The sequence below is a fragment of the Trachurus japonicus genome, chromosome 13 (genome assembly GCF_045865225.1).
Source record: "Trachurus japonicus isolate A0001 chromosome 13, Traja_1.0".
Taxonomy (NCBI): Eukaryota; Metazoa; Chordata; class Actinopteri; order Carangiformes; family Carangidae; genus Trachurus; species Trachurus japonicus.
Genome location: NC_140919.1, coordinates 21,597,595 through 21,608,403, shown reverse-complemented (window position 1 = coordinate 21,608,403; position 10,809 = coordinate 21,597,595).

Here is a 10,809-nt window from a genome sequence, read left to right as displayed (position 1 = left end):
TCAAGGTGTGTGGCCGCTATGGCGCTGCCATGTTTAATCCATCACCATGCATATTCAAGCAGCTGTCCCTCCCACATACTTCATCCTGACTGCTTCAAGCTTTCTCAACATGATCAGAGCCTCAACGGCCTCATATGCTTGTCGGCAATCATGCTCATGCTGCCCCCTTGTGGAAACAGGAAGTGCCAAATTTCACATTGCCATTGTCCGATTTGCTTGAAACTTCACATGTGTGATAACGGTCCGCCCCTGAATGCATCTGCCACATCTGGTTACCGCCCCCTGGTGGATGAACCATCAACTTCTCATAACTCCTTCATGCTTTGTCCGATTTGTTTGAAACTTCACATGTGTGATGAGGGTCCGACCCTGACAGCACATACCCACAACTGGTTAGCACTCCCTGGTGGATGAACAAAACATTGTGTTTTCCCGCTCCTACCAGGATCTTTCTCCTGTCATGCTTCCCACCGCAGGCCCCCCATGATGGCATGTCGTTGTGAGGGCCCGATCATCGCCGCTTGCGGCTTTAATTTATTTTTGAGACCTGCAAAATTCCTAATTCAAGGTGAATTTATATGCAACACACATCTCAGTATCACATACATTTTTTTAAAATCACAAACCTGTGACAGACAACTCTGGCAGCTGATATGACACATATTCCTGTGAGGAACAGCAGGTAGCAGCAGTGATAGTGCCAGATGAGGATATACAAAGTAAAGTGATCTATGTTCATACCTGTCAACTATCAGCATGGGTTCAACTTGAAAGCACAACTTTAGCAAAGCAAATTGAAAAAAAGAAAGAAAAACGAACACTGCCATGCTGCTTGCCTGCTGTGAAAGTTAGGATCATTGGTGTGTTTATTCTTGTTATTATATGCATAACATTAGTATGTATGAAAATCCTCAAAATGTATCAGACGCTGGATATCTGCCAGATGTGTGACATTCCATTCGTACAAAAACTCATTGTAGAGATGACAGTGTACACAGATGGAGCTTCACTCCTGACAAACTATGTCAATGCAGGATTTAATCAGTATTACTATCAGCTACACAGGATCATGAAAACAGGCTCTGTGCTTGGTTATAATTTCCTTTAGAATGATAAGCTTAACAATGATACATTTTCTATCCAAATCCATCAGTCTGCTCCTCTATCAGATGTCACTGATTCACTAACTTAAACTCAAAGCGTCAAGCACTGAGCCTTAACAATATTCATTAAACAGCCTTAAACACACAGAAACAATGTGCACAGTCTGACCTTAAATCTACAGTATTGCTGGAGTTTCAGACTTTAACAAACCACTGTCTTCATAAAATGCAGAGCTCTGACCAGACCATTGGAGCTAAGAGCTATTTTTGACCTCATAGGCAACATACAGGGTTCTTCCTGCTCATTACTTTTGTGATTCCTGTGGTTTTAGGTAGAAACATTTCTTTTTTTTTATCTTGTTCTGTTAGGAACCTGCTTCAGACACTGTCTGCCTGAACACTTCTGCATTTACCACTCTGCTTAATTTGCCTTTCATAGGCCTGATGGAAGATGAGACAGACATGACATTTATCCTTCACCGAAATGTACCTCACTTTCGTTTAAATGTCTAGATCATTACATGGTTTATCTTCACTTTTTCTTTTTTTGTGTTCTGACTGCATTTGTGACTTACTTACCCTGACTATGATACACTGGGATAACAGCGTTTCAGGATTTTAACCTCAGACTGATACTTTTACATACAAATGCACACACATACTCTATGGTACCAGCATCTAAACATTCTTGATTGAGATCATCTGTGAGTTGGTATATGGTATAACATCACTATAGATTATCACAACATAAATGTTTATATTGCTCTCAACTGTTTCCTGTTCATGTGCTTCAGAGATTACGTAGAAAAAAATCAACAAACATCTTTAATGTGTGTTACAGACATCATGAGGTTGAAAAAGCATCTCATGGTGTCTGACACCCTGCATCTCCACCACCACATCTTGGCAACTAGTAGTTACCATGGTGACAGAGTTGGCAACTGTCTTAATAATGAAATCAGCTGATTATGCTGATGATGATAAAGACGAGGATAAAAATAGAAGGTGACAATGATATTGTGATGCTCATCTCGCCCTAATGTTGATAGTAATTACATGTGATATACTTTATTAATTCCAACCTTTTTTCTTAGTCTGTTTCCAGGGAATCCAGTGTCTGTGTTTATGCAGCTCTCTAGTTCCCTGTGGTCAGTGCAACATAAGCTAACAGGTTTGTGTGTGCCTGGCTGACCTCCCTAAGCTTTGGTTGGATCATATTTTAAAAAAAAAAAATCAGTCTGTCCTTTTCTGTCTTTTTTTTTTTTTTTTTTTACAAAGTATCAGAGCACAGGAAGGGGTGTATTGTATGCACACATTGACCCCAGTAGCCAGACCTATTTCCACACTGCTGTGTTGGAACTACAGAGACCAGTCTGGCTGCACCCATTATCAATCTGCTATAGAGGGGAAATGCTCTGGCATTTCTATAAAGTAATCATGACTGACTGAAAAACAGTGAGCCTAGGACAGACAGTACCCCTGGAAAATAGTGTGAGGAGAACTTGTTTTGGGTGAACATTGTTATGTCACTATAGATTAATAGTTACTTTCAGACACACTTGGACAGACGGACTTGGACGCTTGCAGCTCACTCGGACATTGACTGCGTTTACATGCACTTCAGTACCCCGATTTCAATCGGGTTTTTTAAGTACCCCGAATTTGTGTTTGCGCATGTAAACACCATTTCCCGATTCCAGAAATCGGGATAAGCTCATATCCCGATTTTGAGAAACCCGATTTTGCTGCCCGGAGAACTCCGAAAGAAATCAGGATACTGGAGCATGTAAACACAGTACCCCGATATCTGAAAGCTGCTCAGCCAGCTGACGTAACCGTTACCATAGATACGTTACGTACAAAATGGCGGCGACAACAAGAGCGCATTCTGGAGCGACGAGGAGACTATTAAGTTTTTTTTGTCTGTTTTTTTTCATGCGAGAAAGTAACTGTTTAGATCCCCAATGTGCGGCCGGTTTATCCAAACGACGGCTGTTTACAAGCTTGCTACGACGTTTTTCGGAGGAGTGAAGCTCCCCGTGTGTGAGCTGTGACCGGGACATCACAGAGGCAGCAACCCCGTCTCCTGACGTGCTCGCCGGCCAGACTACTCCCTCACCTCGGTGGAGAAAACGATCACTGATTAACTTACCCGTAGGTTTTTAGATGTTTACTGCCGGCTGGTTATATTCTTTTTAGGAGATAAATGCTGGTTTCATTGATGAAATCTAATAATTGTGGCAGTTGCCTTAGTTTGTTTGAATGAAAAGTGAAGCTTCATGTGTGTATTGGAGGAGCAGTGCTGCCTGCATGGAGGCTCTGTCGCCTAACGTGTGTACAGAAATCACCACTTTTACATCAATAAAAGCATGTTTTACAATGAACCGATCAGTTTGCATTGAATTTACCTTTCTTTTATTAAGTTATATAACATGGCAGCATTTTTAATTTGTAAATTTTCGGACCTACATATTTCCTTTGCGCTTCCTGTTGTAAATAATAAACATGAATGAAACACGCATACGCACGTAAGACGCAGTAATCAGAAACCGGGATACTGTATTTATCATGTATACAGGTATACTGAATAACCGGGGTTCTCTAACTTCATGTAAACACCATACCCCGAATTTGATCAATAATCGGGGTACTTAAAAAACACGATTGAAATCGGGGTACTGAAGTGCATGTAAACGCAGTCATTGTTTATTTCCTAGAATGCCCTACAGGAAGTTACGTCATTCTAAAGGAACATTACACCTGAACTCTCACTGCACATCCCCCTTTCTAAGTGCATTACCAATGTTATTATTAACATCATCACAGTTGAACTCTGTGGATTAATCAAATCTGTGTAACCATTAGTTAAATCACATCTTGTTCATTCAGTCTTAGAAATTATTCTAGTCTGTAACTATAACAATAATAAAGACAATAAATGAAACAGAAATAAACTCTCTCTGTCTGTCTGTGCGCTGTCAAAACATTTAACTTAACATTTAACATATATTCAGTTGAACTTTTCTCTTTTTCTTTTCTAACTAGGAAGGTGGGGTGGACTACCCATTCCTTCCGCTGAGTGAAGAGATTTATTCTGCCCCGTGCTGCTCACTCAGAGACCCAAGCACCTTCTATCTATTTCAGTTCAAAGTCTTTAAGGTAACTCGGGAGGTGTCTCTCTCTAATGGGATACCGGCTTCTTGGAGGTGTAGAACCTTGTGGAGCTGGAACAGGAGCTGGTGCACTGTCCTCTGGTGGGACAGGGTTTGGTGAGTCCATGGGTTCAGCCCCAGCTTCTGGTAGAGTAACAAGATGACCACGGTTGCGGCGGAGGGTCTCGACTAAGTAAGACCGTGGTGTTCCTGCTCTCACTGTCACTGTTCCTTTCTCCTTTATGTCTCTTACCCAGACATGGTCTCCTGGGTTCAGTATGACCTGGTCACAAGCTCTGTGTCTGGTGTTAAACCTCCTCCACTGTTTCTCTCTCTCTTCTTGTTCTCTCTCTCTCAGTTGTGTGACATCTGTCCATCCCGGGTTGAGGCAAGAAGGGAGGACAGGCACGGTGGTATGGAGTTTTCTTCCCATCAGTAGCTCTGACGGGCTATGTCCGTTGCTCAGTGGCGTAGCACGATATGCCATGAGAGCCAGGTAAGGGTCTTTACTAGGGCTGCAACTAACGATTATTTTGATAATCGATTAATCTGTCGATTATTCCTTCGATTAATCGGATAAAAAAAAGGCACAAATTTGATTTACATTGTAGGGAAGAGAAGAACGAGAGGAGGAGTTGTTTCTCAGTTTGATCCAGCATGTCACTGGTATCATTTATTTCTTTCTCCCTAACTTTATTCAAAAACATAATGTTATTCCAAATGGACAATATTAGTGCAAAAAATTGCACAAATACGTTTTTTTTTTAAGTTAGTTGAACGGCCCAGAGCTGTTAAACTAATAATAATAATACATTAAAAAATAATAATAGACAAAATTTGCTTACAAGTGGAAGTCTGCAGCATGTTTACATCCAGAGGAAAATTCTGATCAACCCTGAAAGTTGATAATTCACCGGATCAACCGACAACAACCTGACGTTACTCCGACAGTTTTCAGTTTGGCTCACAGCCCACTTCCCCGACCCCACGTAATCACACCGTGATAAACTTTAGTCACCGCGGGGGGACAGGCTGGACCCTCCAGTCTCACACCCACAACGTTACACACATACACACAGCAGCGATCTGATGTAAACATCGGTATTAACTGTAAGCGCCCATCACCATAAAATAAAACGGGTAAATGATGATCAAATCTCTAATCTGAGTCCTCCACACACCGAGCCCAGAGGAACAGCTGATCAAACCTCTAAGAAATATTTCTTACCTTTACTCCAGGTGTCCAAATGCAGTCAGCAGCAGCAGTCATCAAACTCCAACAGTTTAATAATCCATATTATTCCCGTTTGCATCGCGTTCCTCGCGGCCAGCGTGCTTCATTCATTTGCATTGTGTGGAAAAAAAGAAAAAAGTTTTAGCTAATGTTAGCTTTAGCTTTAGCTTTAGCTTCAGCGTCCTGACAGGAGAGGCTGCCAGAGGAGACAGTGAAGCCTCTCTGCTGCCGGTACCGAGTCCAGACCACCGGTCCAGACGGTCCGTGACCATGTCCGTGACACACCGCGTCCGAGCCGCGCCGACCGTGTCCGTGTGGGAGTAACGTTGGACCGGGAGTAAACAACGCGGTGGAACCGGATAAAACAGGTCCGGTTGATCAGAAACACGGCTGCTGCTGTTGCCGCCTCTAAAAATACCTCTTTTTTTCCTACATGATGCAAATGAATGAAACAGGCTGGCCGCCAGGAACGCGATGTAAACGGAAATAATATTAGTGGATTATTGGAGCTGGATGACTGCTGCTGCTGACTGTTTTGGACACGGGTAAAGATAAGAAATATTTTCTTATTTTCCCTGGCTCTGGGCCAAGTTAATCGCTACCCAACGAATCGATAATCAAATTCGTTGCCAACGAATTTAATAATAGATTTTTATCGATTTTATCGATTAGTTGTTGCAGCCCTAGTCTTTACTCTTTTGTAAGAGGCTCTTCACTGTTCTCACCGCTGAGGGTATCTGGGGCTGGTGGTAGTATGAACAAAACCCCACTCAGAGGCGAACTGGTGAAACGCGGCTGCCGAAAACTGAGGCACATTATCCGTCCTGACTTCAGCAGGAATGCCGTGCCGCGCAAATATTGATTTGAACTGTTCAATTACTGCGGCTGCTGTGGTGATTTTCAGCTTGGAGACTTCAATGTACCTTGAGAAGTAATCTATTACAACCAGATACTGGCTGCTATTCCAGTCGAATAAATCTGCACCCACCAATTCCCAAGGTCTGGCTGGAAATTCTGTTGGCATGAGTGTTTCTCTGTTGTTCAGTCTTTCTTTTGCGCATGTCTCGCACTTCTCCACCATCTGCAGAAGTTGTGTGCTCAGCCCAGGCCACCACACAGACTGCTTTGCACGCCCTCTACACTTTGCAATGCCCTGGTGACCAGTGTGTAACCTGTCCAGGATGTCATTCTGTAACAATTTTGGGTTCACCAGACGGGTACCTTTCAGCAGCAGGTCATTTTCTACTGTGAGATCCCCAGCATGCTGATGGTAAGGATAACCTGGCCCTCCTATGCTCTTTTTGTCTGGCCATCCGCTGATACAGTATTGTTTCACCTGTTTCAGCATGTCGTCTCTATCTTGGTGGTCTTTGATTTGTTGCAGTCTCATTTCTGTGGCAGGAAGACTTGACATCACTTGATGTGCATACAGATTGATCTCTGTCTCCAGATTTCTGTCGCCTGCAATTCTTTCTGGTGCCCGGGATAGCACGTCAGCAGTTGCTATGTTCTTGCCTGGGACATGTGAAATAGTGTATGCATACCTCATCAGTCGCATTTTCAGTCTCTGTACTCGTGGGGGTAGCTCATCCAGGTTCTTTGAGCCCAAAAGTGGTACCAGGGGCTTGTGGTCGGTTTCAATGTGAAACTCGATGCCGATCAGGAAGTCTGAGAAGCGCTCACATGCCCAGGTGATGGCTAGAGCCTCCTTTTCAATCTGAGCATATCTTTGCTCTGTATCATTAAGCGCTCTCGAGGCGCAACTGGTTTCATTATCCCGTCCTCCTGTCTCTGGAGCAAGACCGCCCCCAATCCATAAGACGATGCGTCAGCTGAGACTGTTGTCTGTGCTCACGGGCTGTACAGTGCCAAACCTGGTGGTTGACTTAACTCCTGCTTGATGCTCTCAAATGCCGTTTGCTGAGGGTCTCCCCAGGCCCACATGTTTGTTCTCTTCAGCAGTTCTCTGAGTGGCTGTGTCTTTTCTGTGAGGTGAGGAAGGTATTTACCTAAATGGTTGACCATTCCCAGGAACCTCCTTACACCGCTCACATCTGTGGGCTCCTCCATGTTGGTGACTGCTCTCACCTTGTCTGGGTCTGCTTTTACTCCGGTCCCATCAATTATTTGCCACAGAAACTTGACAGAGGTCTTGGCGAACTCACATTTCTCTCTTTTCAGTGCCACACCTGCCGCTTCTAGCCGCTTCAGTACCGCCAACAGCCGTGTGTCGTGCTGTGCCTGCGTCTCCGCATGGACCAGGACATCATCCATCTGACAGACCACACCGTCCAGGCCCTCCAGCAGCTGTGACATCCGTCTTTGGAAGTGTTCCAGGGCTGAGAAGATGAAAGACACTGTCTCTATTCTCGCTATCAGCCCAAGCGCAACACTGGCCTGGCGGCTAAGTGGCCCCTTTTGCAGACCTGCAACCACATACACTGAGTTTACTACTTCTTTGCTGTCTGTACAAAGTTTAGCTGTAAACTTCCCCTTAACTGTAAGAGGGCTCATACCTGCACCATATAGCTTAATCTGGGTGGGCAACAACTTTGGTCTCTGAGCTATGGCTTGATATTCACTGTCTGGCAACACAGTTACATCGGCCCCCAAATCTATTTTAAATTCACCGTTCAGATTGTTTACCCGCACTGTAGTAACCCAGGCTTCATCTGTCTGATCTACTGTGACCGACCCCAAAAATGCTACATAACCCTCCTCTTCACCTGCAATCTGGACCTCTCCCACAACTCCTGACCTGCACACCCTGGCATAGTGCCCTTTCTTTTTGCACTTATTGCAGGTTACCTCACTGGCTGGGCACTGGAGTTTGCTGTGTGATGGAGTTTTGCCACATCGGTTGCATTGTTGAGTGTCTTTGTCCACTTTAGTGTTTTTCCACTTTGTCCGTTTTTCTCCTTGCTGTTTGGCAGGTCTGAAGGGTTTTGCCTGAGCCTTGATGCTGTCTATGTTGCCCGGATGGTTATCACACTTGAAATTATTTTTGAGCAAGTCTTGCTGTTTCTTAACAAGCTCACTCTGGCGAATCCTCGTGACGGCTTTTTCTAACGTCAGCTCCGGGTCCAGTTGCAGTTGTTCTGATAGTCTTTTATCTCTTATTCCGACAACAAGTCTGTCTCTTATCATTTCACTGTGGAGCGCCCCATAGCCACAATGCTCCGCTAAGCTATGCAAAGCTGTGATGAAACAGTCTGCGGTTTCTCCGACCTCTTGTTGTCTTTGGTTGAACTTCGCTCGTTCAAAAATCACATTTCTTCTCACAACAAAATGTGCATCCAGCCTGTCTCTCAGCGTCTCGTAATCACCCGTCTCCTCGTCGGACAGATTCAGCGCAGTCAGAACATCCTCAGCCTCGTCACCCATCGTATAAATCAGCGTATTAACTTGATTTTCATCCGCCTTCAATTCTAGCCCTGAGACGATTCTGTACCTCTCAAAACGGCGAATCCACTTCGGCCACTCTTCAGGCTTTGCAAAATCAAATTTCGGTGGCGGGGTGACTTGGAACTGCTCCATTTTGCTGAGCGAGCGAGGCTCTAACTGCCGCCAACGGTGATTAGCTTGTTAACCTAGCCTCTTTCCGGCAGACAGTTGGCTGGAAAAATGGACACTCCGTGAGTTCTTCAGTCGAGTAGCTCGTCTTGCTCGTTAGTGTTACTCGCTGTGGAGCACTTCTGACACCATGTTATGTCACTATAGATTAATAGTTACTTTCAGACACACTTTGACGGACAGACTCGGACGCTTGCAGCTCACTCGGACATTGTTTATTTCCCAGAATGCCCTACAGCAGGGGTGTCAAAGTCATTTTAGTTCAGGGGCCGCATACAGCCTAATTTGATCTCAAGAGGGCCGGAACAGTAAAATGATTGCATTTGCATAACCTGTAAATAACAAGAACTCCACATTTTTCCCTTTGTACTTTGTGCAAAGTACATTATTAAGATGTGTACAGTTTATGAGCTATCCTTTTTACAAAAAAATATGAACATTCTGAAATTTAGGGCTGGGCAATATGAACCAAAAGTAATATTGTGATATTTTATTTAACTGAATGGCAATATAGGATATACATAGGCCTATAGCCTATTTATACTATTTCCATGATGTAATTATGAGTTTCCACCAATTAGCAGCCAGTAGCGGCTTAATATTTTTGTCAGAGGCAAATCCTTAAAAAGGCTGTCAGTTCTAGGTCAAAACCACATGTGGCAAATGACACAGACAATTGTAGGTATTGGGCTGATATTAAATTGTAGCTATAGGAAAAATACATCTCCCTCTCTCTCTCTCGCTCGCTCTCTCTCTCTCTCACACACACACACACACACACACATACACACACACACACAGACGCACGCACGCACGCACACACACACACACACACACACACACACACACACACACACACACACACACACACACACACACACACACACACACACACACACACACACACCTGTAGCTGCGCTGTCCCTCTCCCTCTGTTCCCCTCCTCTGTTGCTTTGAGCTCCCAGCTGTGCATGGATACGTAACTACAGGTTATATCTGGCTTATCACCGGGCCGGTTCTGCCCCACCAACCCGACCGGACACGCCGGTTCGGATCGAGAATTTGCGCTAATGAGTCCGGCCACGTCGCGTCGGGGCTTCATCAGCAGGTCGGACCTTGTTGGGTTTTAACTTTCAGGCCCAGTGAGAACTCGAGCCGAGCTGGACCGAGAGCAGGACTTTAGCGGTGAATGTCGGTGCTGTCCTTACACTACGCAACGAGCCGCTGTTGTTGTGTTGTAGTAGTCAATACGTGAGAGGTGGCGGCTCTGTGTCTCTGTTGTCCGCTGCAACTTGAACCGGCTGGTGCAACAACATGATTGGCCTAGTTCAGCTCTGGCAACGCAGGTGATTGGCTGCTAGTGAAAAGGGGCGGGACATGCGCCATCTTTGGCATCGCAGCTTTCCCCATTCAAAACGGGCAGAGTGGTCTGTCACCTCAATATTAGAACGTCTCTGACTGTAGCCTATAAGATCATGTGTAAGATTAAATTCAGTGTTAAAGGCGCCCAGCAGGACCGGCTCTACGCAGGGGCAAGAGGGGGCAGCGCCCCCTCAAATAAATGTTTTGCCCACTCAAATCAAAATTTTAGAAGTTGAGAAGGCACATTTTTATATAGGCCCACTCAAAAAATGTGTACATTACAAGTTGACAAAATTATCTGCAGTAGCACAAAAATCCGACGAAAAAGGGACACTGTCCTGTTCTAAAATGTTCTGTTCTTTTTTTTTTTAGTATTCGTAAGACT